General features: G+C 48.8%; 1 protein-coding gene across 3 annotated transcripts in view; it reads left to right on the forward strand.

Moving 5' to 3' along the window:
* The window catches only part of RNF220 (ring finger protein 220), a 187,198-nt gene that overhangs the window by 120,497 nt on the left and 54,340 nt on the right, over positions 1-12,361 (forward strand). The gene's annotated exons all lie outside the window — the stretch shown is intronic.

Raw genomic sequence — 12,361 nt, forward strand, 5'->3', positions numbered from 1 at the left:
TTCTTGTGAAACGCACATCGGTTTGTGCTGCATTCAGGGTGCGCTCCTGGTTTGGGTCAGTAGCGCGCACCACAATGAGGAATATGGCGCACGTTACACCACTAAGGTCACGAAGGCTACATGCCCAGTATGGAATAGTACTATCAGCAGCTATCCGGCCATGGGATGTTCCAGGTGCACCACAATGAGGAATACGGCGCACGTTACACCACTAAGGTCACGAAGGCTACATGCCCAGTATGGAATAGTACTATCAGCAGCTATCCGGCCATGGGATGTTCCAGGTGCACAGAATCCACCCCAGAATCGATGCAGAACACAATCCAGCTCCACTGGAATGAAAATTAAAATCTCTTGCTCCTTTATTTAGAACATTCAAATTCACAAGTAACGGTAGTGAGTACAAGTGACGCATTTCAATGGACCTTAATCATAACATGTACGAAACGCGTCATTTGTACTCACTACCTTATTTTGCACATGGCAAGTATACAGGGGGCAGGTGTATTACAAGGTGTCAGCCTTTACTCCCGGATAAATGTCATGATGTGACGTGACCCGCCGCGCTGTGATAATGCCCGGTGCCCTCCTGACATCACCTTCTCTCCAGCCTCCAAGTTCCTGACCTGCTGTAATTCTGTTATAGACATAGGCCAAAGTGTCGCTCTTAGCAGCGTACAGACACCCCTGCTCCACGCCCTCCCAGCTCATGGACTCCTCGCACCCAGGCGGTGGTTAAGCCATAGAAAGATCATTTTGTTCAACACCTTAATCATCTGTTCTTGGAAATGCTATTTACCCCTCATCTCATGCGCCTCCATTCTCCTGCCAGCGCGTGTCAGCCTCCGCCGGGCTGCGAGCGGAAAGTGCTGCGTCAGGTTTCTGGCACAGGTTGTGCTCTGCCTTCACATCGCTGAGTGGCAGAGGAAGCACCTGAACCTGACGGAGCAGCCAGAAAACTCTTGGCTCCACAGCTGCGCAGACCATGAATCTTCAGGGCCCGGCACGAGCAGGAAGAGCTGGCTCCAGACCCATTACTGCCAGATCTTCATAGTAATTCATGCCTTCTTCCTTTAGCTGCTTGGCTTTGGGTAAGGTAAACCGACCACTCGTGAGGTAGGACTGGGTTCAGACTGGAACATTCAGCACGGATACGTCTCATCCCAGTAAAAGCAATAAGCTAAAACAGTATTCCCCGAACAGTTTCCCATTGGAATCCATTTCACCAGAAATATAGCGGCTGCTGGTGGGTCAGACCTGAAAGGGAGAAATATAAAATATATCCATGAGTGTCAGCTGTGCGCTCCAAGTCTCTGCGCCTGTAGGGTTAATGGGCCCCATTCTTAATCTATGTTTTATAAGCACAGATTGTACCCCTCTTATAATAGGTGGCCCAGACGCCTCCAGGATCTGTTGGATGTCTGTACTGTGTGCGGTCACCTCATCGTCCAGGAATACGCTGCTCCTCTCATTCATCTTATAGCGCCGATTTATCTGCCATCTAGTGGAGAGAAAGTGAAGTGCGGCCCAGGAACCCTGACTGATACATTATGGGCAATTATACTAATAGTCTTGATTCTTTTTTACTTTATTCTTTACTTTTTTTCATCAGCAAATAAATTGGAGAAGAACCAGGGGAACACGTGCAGTAAAGTCTCCTCATACACCGCATGTCCTAAAAAACAGGGAAGGGAGGTGTATTGGAAAGCTTCATGTCAAAGGGAAAGTCAGGCCTAGGGGGCGACAAACCCCAATCCTTGTAACCTATGGCCAGGGGCAGATTGGCCATAGACCTTGGCCATGACTGAAGAACCTCCCATAGGCAAAGCTTTCAGAGGAGAAATCCACAAGTGTAATGACAGCAGTAATCCGGTCAGACGCAGTGACCACTGCAGATACACTCATGTCACCACAAGCAGAATCAATGGAGAAGGCGCCATCGTGTCCCTGGTCCAGGAGAAAGGGCAGCACATGGGCCGGCAGGCTAATACTTATTACTATTCATTTATCAGTCACAGTCTCCATTGGGGCTCACAATCTAAATTCCAAATTAACCCATTAGTTGTTTCTTTTTCTTTGGAATCTGGGAGGAAACATGGAGAGAACATACCAACTCCATGCAAAGTTTGCCCTTTGTCATATTCAGACCCAGGACCGAACTACTCCAAAGCAAGAGTGCCACGACAGAGCCACCATGCTGATCTCCTCTTCCTAGGAGCATGGACATGCACTGATCTACCCTTTCATGGCCCTAGAGACCACAGACCATTCTCTTTCTGCTTGACCCCCAGGGGCCCACTCCAGTTTCCTCATATTTAGTTACTGGGAACCTGCATTGACTTCAACTTCCTCCCTGGGAGCCACACTGATTTCTTCTTCCCTGGGAGCCACACTGATTTCTTCTATCTTGGTCCCTGGGAGCCACACTGATTTCTTATATCTTGGTCCCTGGGAGCCACACTGATTTCTTCTTCCACGGTCCCTGGGAGCCACACTGATTTCTTCTATCTTGGTCCCTGGGAGCCACACTGATTTCTTCTTCCACGGTCCCTGGGAGCCACACTGATTTCTTCTTCCACGGTCCCTGGGAGCCACACTGATTTCTTCTATCTTGGTCCCTGGGAGCCACACTGATTTCTTCTTCCACGGTCCCTGGGAGCCACACTGATTTCTTCTTCCCTGGTAGCCACACTGATTTCTTCTATCTTGGTCCCTGGGAGCCACACTGATTTCTTCTATCTTGGTCCCTGGGAGCCACACTGATTTCTTCTATCTTGGTCCCTGGGAGCCTCACTGATTTCTTATATCTTGGTCCCTGGGAGCCACACTGATTTCTTCTTCCTTGTTCCCTGGGAGCCATGCCGATTTCTTCTATCTTGGTCCCTGGGAGCCACACTGATTTCTTCTATCTTGGTCCCTGGGAGCCACACTGATTTCTTCTTCCTTGTTCCCTGGGAGCCATGCCAATTTCTTCTATCTTGGTCCCTGGGAGCCACACTGATTTCTTCTTCCTTGGTCCCTGGGAGCCATGCCGATTTCTTCTATCTTGGTCCCTGGGAGCCACACTGATTTCTTCTATCTTGGTCCCTGGGAGCCACACTGATTTCTTCTATCTTGGTCCCTGGGAGCCACACTGATTTCTTCTATCTTGGTCCCTGGGAGCCACACTGATTTCTTCTATCTTGGTCCCTGGGAGCCACACTGATTTCTTCTATCTTGGTCCCTGGGAGCCACACTGATTTCTTCTTCCTTGTTCCCTGGGAGCCATGCTAATTTCTTCTTCCTTGTTCCCTGGGAGCCGCAGTGATCAGCTGGTCCCTGAGGGCCCAGATTGATCTCCCCTTCCCCGGAAACCCCGCTCATATCACTGCCTGGCTGCCCTCTCATCCGCTGTCTCCTGCCTCATGTGTTTCCTCCATCAGATGACGCTGCGTTAAGTATTCGCCTCTGATTTCACCGTGTTACTTCCCAACCCTTTTATGTCAAAGTGACACCTCCAAGTTGACTGCTTCTAAAATGCCCCTTGGCACTTGCTGACACTGTGGATCTGCACAGCAAGTTAAAATCCCACCTGATCAATACAGAGACAAGGCAGTCCGGCCGGCCGCTCGATATTTTTTTATCTGTCTTCAGCCCAGTCCTGCTGATGACATCCCCCCTTCTCCTACAAAGACACTCAAGGGCATTAGACCCTTGCAATGCTGCATTTTATATTTTAGAAATTTTCAGAAGCCTTCAAGAAAAAAAATGTTGACTGTCTTGGCCTTTACTTAATAAGATCCTTATGATTTATATCAATTTTTAATTGAAAAAATTTGCGAATTAATTGATTTTTGGGGCTTGCCAATTAACGTTGTAATTGGGTGCGTGATAAATTTAGCTGCATTTCTGCTGGCGACCCTTTCCGTGCTCCATCCCCCGTGCATCGTGACGGCGAGGGTAATGGGTGCATTTGGATGATGCAGGGGAGAAAGGAAGAGTGAGACATATTTAAGATGCCACCAGTTCTGTCCTCTATAATTTAAGGGGGGAGTACATGAAAGCTAATAAGGACCGCGCTGACAAGCTGGGACGCTGGTGACACCACGGGGCATAAATTCAACGGCGAGCGGACACAGAGCACAGACAATTAACCCCATCATTGCTGAAGGCATTCACAGGTTGACGAGTGTGTAGGTTAATTCTGCCTGAGGAGCGACCCGTCCCCTGAAAATATGGGAATTCTGTCATGTGTAGTCTACGCAATATTGTAATAATTCGTACATTATGCCTTCCATTTCAACGTATGTGATATTATGCGACACCGATAATAAAAGGCGGATTAGGAACGCAAGAACTTACAGTCTAATATGGAAATGTGACGGAGACTCTTACTAAAGGGGAAGGATTTCCCTACGGCTCTTTTCTAAACCTCTGCTGAAATCCATTTTCAATAACAATATTGGGTAAGATTTCTGCCACCACAAGACACATCCAATTTCTTGCACTGTAGCACTCGCTTATTTGGGAAGGATGTGTTCATCCTGGGTTATGAATAGAATACTAGGAGCACAGTAAAGACCGACAATACAGAAGGAGAATTGGACCTTTCTGCAGTCACATTTCGGGTCTGGGGAGAGTTGGCCATTAGTGGCAGTCAACCTGCATTTATTAAAAATGTAAAACCAATAGGTAAGACTGCTCCGAGGTCTCAGGCCGGATTTTCCTCTTTTGTCCCAGGCGTACACCACATTTATAAAGCGTGTAACTTCCAAAAACCAGTTGTCTGGCCCGTGACGGATCAGAGCTGGTGACCAGTGGGCCTTGTAATCTTTATGGTTTTCGCTGGTGCACTCAGATTTATTCAATGACCTTGCAACCTTTTGCAGATTTGGCGCATGTCTGGTAAAAATTGCATCATTCTACATAAATGTGCTCCATTGTGCTCGTTAGATCCTGCAGCTGCTTCTCCGTGACTTCAGGGTCAGGTCATTATAGAATCAGATCATAATTTGGATTTTTCCCGATTTCCAGGCCCTCTGTAGACACTCGTCTTTATTAACACCTTCCAGGCAGCTCAAGAACCTGCACACTTATCATGTGATAACGAGGCAGCGAGCGGGCGGCCCGGCAGCAGAGGACAGGTGAGGTGACAGCTGTCACCCCACGCTCCGCTCCAGGCAGATCAAGATGTGTTTGAACCTTGAGATCTGGAGCCGAGATCTTCCTCCATCCGGAGATTTCTCTACAAGAAGCCTCATTACACCTTCAGTTTGCTGAGGCTTGGGCAGATTTTCAGTGCGACTTAGCTTAATCCCCGCGTGGGCCTCCTGTAAACCAGGCAGATCAGGCCGGATAACTCCCTATATCCCAGCGTCTCGTCTACTAAAACGACGCGTCTCAAGGCCGCGGCCACTCCGGGAGGAGAATGGAAAACTTGTTCAGAACCTCCTGTTCCATAAACGTTTTACAGTTCCTTGGGATTTACGCCACAATCTCTTCACAAGAATTATTTCATCAGATTTGATACCGAAATCAATATATATATTTTTTTTTATTTTCTTTTTGCTACTGGTTGATTTGAGGCGTCTGGTGAAATCGGACGCACGGGTTACCGCAGTGGAGGCACAAAATAAAAGGTCTAAGACGTGCAGTAAAGGCGGCCATACACCGTACGATTCATAATGAGCCTTCACAGCAATTATTAATGCATCAGTCCAGGCGTTATAAGCGTTCCCCATATTGTAGATTCCCCACAATCAGCTGTGCACACCCTCACCGAAATCAGTGGTCCCCCGAGGACCCGAGCAGTCCCCCGAGGAGTCCCCAAGAGATGCTATAATATATATAAATCTGTGCACCACATTCAGATGAATGGAAATTATTTCAGTTGCAGAAATGTCGGCAATATATCGGCCACATCTGAACGTCCCCTTACGGGGGAGTATACCTCCAGAATACGGCAGCACGCGGAGTGCCCACACCCCTACACGCCTTCCTTAAGTCTCTCGCTTTCTATGATATGGGGGGGGGGGTATATGTAAATAATATTTAAGGCGCAGTGAATGGCAGGATATCTCCATCCAGTGCACACCGCGGAGCAGGGAAGCGGATTCATTTGTGCTTTCGTGTTCCAATCATTTAGCGAGCACAGCAGAGGCCGCTGATACATTGACATAATAAGGCCCGGCATGAAACAAATAATCTTATAGTCTTTTATTAGCCATTTGTGCCTCTTGATAAATAGCCTCCTGCGCGTGTAATGGCCGCATTGTATCAGCCGCACCGATCTCCCGCTAACACGACGTGTAACAACAAATTGCTTTAACATCATTTGCGCCAGTTATGGATTGAAATGGCAGCGGCGCCTGACGTTAAGTGGATTCTTCAATTTTCTATGTTTTTTTTTATTATTATGTTATAATTGAATTATATGAATTTGAACACAGGCTTCTCAAAAAGAGGCATCCAATAAAGAATGCCAAGGCGATTTGTCATCGGCAGATGATGAGGAGCGCCCGCGCTTTGGCGCCAGTCGGTGCTGTCTTGGAAACATCCAACTATAAATCTGAGAAATGCTGCAAGTAACATGGGGAAGGGGTCAATTATGTAGGGCATTAGCTCCCTGATCCTCTCAGTAATACTGTAGCCTCACCTTTTCAGGTGCCACCCTGCGCTGGGTCACCCAGAAAAACCTACCGGTATACTGCTGCAATATGGGTTGGAGAGGGGGGAATATATATATATATATATCTATATATATATATATATATATATATATATATATATATATATACATATAAAATAAAAAAACACACACACCAGGCAGATTTTGTAGAAATGTCTGCGACTGTCCCATTCATCTGAGTATCTCTTCACGTGTGCAAAATGTACAAATGTACGGCTCCGCTGTGTGTGAATTCACCTGATGACTGACAATTCCCTTGCATGTTTCCAAGTGTCAATCTTAACTGCAGTTCTGGAGTTCTATTCATGAAACACTCTGCTTAGGATGGACAGCGCTGCAGGCGCTAACCCGGTAAGGGAGCCTGGAAGTGTCGAAGGCTATAAATGATGAGATGAATCCGGTGCGACGCTCTAGTAATCCGTGTACATGTAGTGCAGACGTATTGCTATAGTGCTGCAGGATAATCGGATGTAATGGTCAGCCTTTCCAGGCTTATCCATAATGTCTGTGAGTGGCCCCTCTGTTGTACAGCCTGTGGCCCCTCATAGGAAGTCACCTGTACATCCATCAGACCATTAGGATGAGTTTGCCATCAGGGCAGGAGCGGACGGTGTCTGTGTATTATCTGGTGTGATGCGTGTCCCTCTCGCTGCCTTGGCCTTATCAATCACACAGGGAAGAACCTGCTTCTTGTCGCTGAGGAGGAAGATGAAGGGCAGACCCTTATCCCTGTGAAAAGATGAGCCACCCACATGTCTGTGCTATATACAGTAGATTCATGGCAAAGCTGGGTGACAACCAGTACAGCAGCCGGAACACCAACCAGGGGCGTCACCCAGCTTTCCTAAGGTCCAGAAAGGCAAATGTTTCTTACTATGGACTGATAAGAAGCCATGCAGCTTTCCCGGGTGCAGATAGAGTTAGGACTGTGTCCCTTTCGTTGCCGTGATCCGGTTCAGGCCGCAGCCGCTCCCAGTAAATTGTCCTGAACGGTTCATTATTCGATGCCAGCTCTGCAATTCTATGGGCAGCTGTTAATTACAGGTAAAAACAGCAGAGATTAAAAAACGCAGAAGGGAAGTCGTCTCCTCTAATAAACTGGCGACTAATTCCCCAAACAGATTAAAACAAACGCTAAGTTATGGGGGGAAAAAAGGGCCGGCGGTAATTATCATATTTTATTAGTACGCTGGGCAGCGGTTTTTATTTTCAAAGGATAACTCGGTGTAAATCATCTTAATTAAAAGTGTCGTGCCAGGCGCTGGGCATCATACGTGCTAACTCATTTCCTGTGCACATGTTATAATTTAAACCGCGTGTATCACTGGGGCGTGGAGCCGGGCCGCTGGATGCTGGGATGGGCTATTACTATGTAAATGGGTCATTATCTCCAGGCCCTGCCCGAGGACGTGATTAACGGGGGGCTCCGCCGATGCCGAATGAGCTCGCTTTCTATCCTGTAGAATATTAATTTTAGAAAGCTGGAGCCCCCATTCTCTGCAATCTACTGCCACTGGGCTGGGAGAAGCACCCTCACTTATTACTACGATCACAAACCCATGACCTGTGGTTGTAGTGACTGTGATACTATGCACTAAGGGGGGGATGCTGGGAGTGATAGTTCAGAGCAAGAGTTCCACTTATTGCCCCCATAGCAACCCATCAGATCACTGCTGCGACTGACTGGTGGGGCTGGTCGGGATAGATGGCACCTTCCATCGACAGCTTTTATAGACGTAGCGGATATTGGGGCCGATTATTAGATGAAAGGACACATTATACATCACATATTATTGTACCCGCTAATGCGTCACCACTGAACCATGTTAACGACATCAGACGGCAGTAACACAGAGCAATAACGAGCGGCCGCTTGGTGTACTGCGGACCCCCCAAACACATGACAATCATTATAAAAATAAAAATAAATCTTCATTGCTGTAACACAAACATTAGCGCCATCCGCAGCAGGAACAGCCATATCTTCCTGCAGATTGTAGTAACTGAGCCACAGAGCTAGCACTCTACATCAACAGATGTCTACAATCTACAACACCCCTGACTGGATTGAATCAATTTTCTGGGTGCGACTGGACTATACGTAAACCTTCATCAGCTAGTTGTTCTAAGAATCCGGTTCCAGTGTATGCTCCTCCCCATTGTTGAGGCCCCTCCCCATTATTGAGGCTCCTCCCCAAGCCCATGAGCAGCAGTTATCCTCATGGGTTGTCCAGTTGCTTGTAGATTATAATTGTTCTGTCCTCAGAGCTCAATCTGCTGAGCTTATGCTTATACACAGGAGCCAATATGAACAAGCAGAGATGCAGTGTAAAGCACAGAGGAAATACATTGTGGCCTCTATAAGACAGGACATTCATTTCATTTATTGTACACAGTGCAACTAAGCCGGAGTCACTGGTCACAGCGGCCTCATGGAGAACAGAAAAACGGCCAAAAAAGAGTAGGCCTCTCTGGGTGTTTATCTGTGCACAGGACACAGCGATGGTCGGGGACGCCATCGTGTAATGGAGTCCGAGGTGGTCTGAAAGCTTATTAACTGGCTATTTCATCCCTCCACAGCTGCAGCTCTGTTACATCAGGGTGAACATATGATCAGTGACTAGCTCAGCTAGATTGTCTATTGAAGAAGTCTGAAACAGTCCAGAGTCCCCCCTCCTGCCTGGTTACGGCTCTGTTCCTCCATACTTTGCACTGCAGGCCTCATCTAGCTCCAGCTTAGCTGCACTGTCTATTGGAGTCTGCGGTGGTCTGAAATCCATATCAGAACTGTCGGCTGCTGTTTTCCTCTCCACCTATGACCAGCGACCCCAGCTCAGAGGCAGTGTCCGTTGGAGTCTGCGGTGGTCTGAAATCCATATCAGAACTGTCGGCTGCTGTTTTCCTCTCCACCTATGATCAGCGACCCCAGCTCAGAGGCAGGGTCTGTTGGTGTCTGCGGTGGTCTGAAATCCATATCAGAACTGTCGGCTGCTGTTTTCCTCTCCACCTATGACCAGCGACCCCAGCTCAGAGGCAGTGTCTGTTGGTGTCTGCGGTGGTCTGAAATCCTTATCAGAACTGTCGGCTGCTGTTTTTCCTGTCCACCTATGTTCAGCGACCCCAGCTCAGAGGCAGTGTCTGTTGGTGTCTGCGGTGGTCTGAAATCCATATCAGAACTGTCGGCTGCTGTTTTCCTCTCCACCTATTACCAGCGACCCCAGCTCAGAGGCAGGGTCTGTTGGTGTCTGCGGTGGTCTGAAATCCATATCAGAACTGTCGGCTGCTGTTTTCCTCTCCACCTATGATCAGCGACCCCAGCTCAGAGGCAGTGTCTGTTGGTGTCTGCGGTGGTCTGAAATCCATATCAGAACTGTCGGCTGCTGTTTTCCTCTCCACCTATGATCAGCGACCCCAGCTCAGAGGCAGGGTCTGTTGGTGTCTGCGGTGGTCTGAAATCCATATCAGAACTGTCGGCTGCTGTTTTCCTCTCCACCTATTACCAGCGACCCCAGCTCAGAGGCAGGGTCTGTTGGTGTCTGCGGTGGTCTGAAATCCATATCAGAACTGTCGGCTGCTGTTTTCCTCTCCACCTATGATCAGCGACCCCAGCTCAGAGGCAGGGTCTGTTGGTGTCTGCGGTGGTCTGAAATCCATATCAGAACTGTCGGCTGCTGTTTTCCTCTCCACCTATGATCAGCGACCCCAGCTCAGAGGCAGTGTCTGTTGGTGTCTGCGGTGGTCTGAAATCCATATCAGAACTGTCGGCTGCTGTTTTCCTCTCCACCTATGACCAGCGACCCCAGCTCAGAGGCAGTGTCTGTTGGTGTCTGCGGTGGTCTGAAATCCTTATCAGAACTGTCGGCTGCTGTTTTTCCTGTCCACCTATGTTCAGCGACCCCAGCTCAGAGGCAGTGTCTGTTGGTGTCTGCGGTGGTCTGAAATCCATATCAGAACTGTCGGCTGCTGTTTTCCTCTCCACCTATTACCAGCGACCCCAGCTCAGAGGCAGTGTCTGTTGGTGTCTGCGGTGGTCTGAAATCCATATCAGAACTGTCGGCTGCTGTTTTCCTCTCCACCTATGACCAGCGACCCCAGCTCAGAGGCAGTGTCTGTTGGTGTCTGCGGTGGTCTGAAATCCATATCAGAACTGTCGGCTGCTGTTTTTCCTCTCCACCTATGATCAGCGACCCCAGCTCAGAGGCAGTGTCTGTTGGTGTCTGCGGTGGTCTGAAATCCTTATCAGAACTGTCGGCTGCTGTTTTCCTCTCCACCTATGACCAGCGACCCCAGCTCAGAGGCAGTGTCTGTTGGTGTCTGCGGTGGTCTGAAATCCTTATCAGAACTGTCGGCTGCTGTTTTCCTCTCCACCTATGACCAGCGACCCCAGCTCAGAGGCAGGGTCCGTTGGAGTCTGCGGTGGTCTGAAATCCTTATCAGAACTGTCGGCTGCTGTTTTCCTCTCCACCTATGACCAGCGACCCCAGCTCAGAGGCAGTGTCTGTTGGTGTCTGCGGTAGTCAGAAATCCTTATCAGAACTGTCGGCTGCTGTTTTCCTCTCCACCTATGTTCAGCGACCCCAGCTCAGAGGCAGGGTCTGTTGGAGTCTGCGGTGGTCTGAAATCCTTATCAGAACTGTCGGCTGCTGTTTTCCTCTCCACCTATGACCAGCGACCCCAGCTCAGAGGCAGTGTCTGTTGGTGTCTGCGGTGGTCTGAAATCCTTATCAGAACTGTCGGCTGCTGTTTTCCTCTCCACCTATGACCAGCGACCCCAGCTCAGAGGCAGGGTCTGTTGGAGTCTGCGGTGGTCTGAATGGACAGACAAGGCTTCACCAGTGAGGAATGAAATCCGCACAGCAGCTTAGAGCCTCAGTCAGGTAGCCGGACCTGGCATCTGCTAGCCCACACAGGCTTGTTGCTTCTGTAGGGGCCCCCCTCTCCCCTTCTCATTTCAGCACATCCAGCCATCTGCCAAATCAAGGAGCATTAAAGAGAACCAAATTCAATTTCTCCCCCTCAGCCCACCATAGCACCGCTGTTCATAATCCGGGACGAAAGTGCCCTCGACAAAGTGAACATGACAGCGACATTGTCTCTTCTGTCACATCTCATGTGCCGACCGCCTAAAAAGTCTCATAAAAATGTATTTGTGTTGGTGCGGAGTCAGAGGAGGCGGCGGAGCGTTTGAGAGCGCGGCTGTGGTGTATGCGCCCATGGATATTAATACAGACTACATCTGATTTCATATGTCTTCTTCTATTGTAAGCATCTGTTTAGCGCGCCGTCTACTGCTCGCTGCCTGCTCATCCCTGGCTCCCGACTACCGGCTCGCATACCAATCCTGTTATTAAATACCCCTCCCTCCCGGCATTCATTAGGGCCAGGGGGCTACATGTGTCCGACCAGGGGCATGCCCGCTCCGAATGCTCCTACCAACCATCGAATATTTCCAGATCCTTCCGAGCTCCAGGTGCTTTGTGACCTGACAAATTGAATCAGGGAAAAATAATTTATTTCCGCTGCTGTTCACAGCATGTTCGACGGAGAATTTACATCAGAAAGATTACTTTAATAAGCAAAAAAATTACCGCTCAATCCTGTTTGGAGAGGTCGCCTCCAACGTATAATTGTTTCTAATGTAACCTGTCTTATGGGGCGATTTACGTTATTAGATTTCAGGCGTATTGCTCTGGG

This window comes from Bufo gargarizans, chromosome 7 (genome assembly GCF_014858855.1).
Source record: "Bufo gargarizans isolate SCDJY-AF-19 chromosome 7, ASM1485885v1, whole genome shotgun sequence".
In the NCBI taxonomy this organism is placed as follows: domain Eukaryota; kingdom Metazoa; phylum Chordata; class Amphibia; order Anura; family Bufonidae; genus Bufo; species Bufo gargarizans.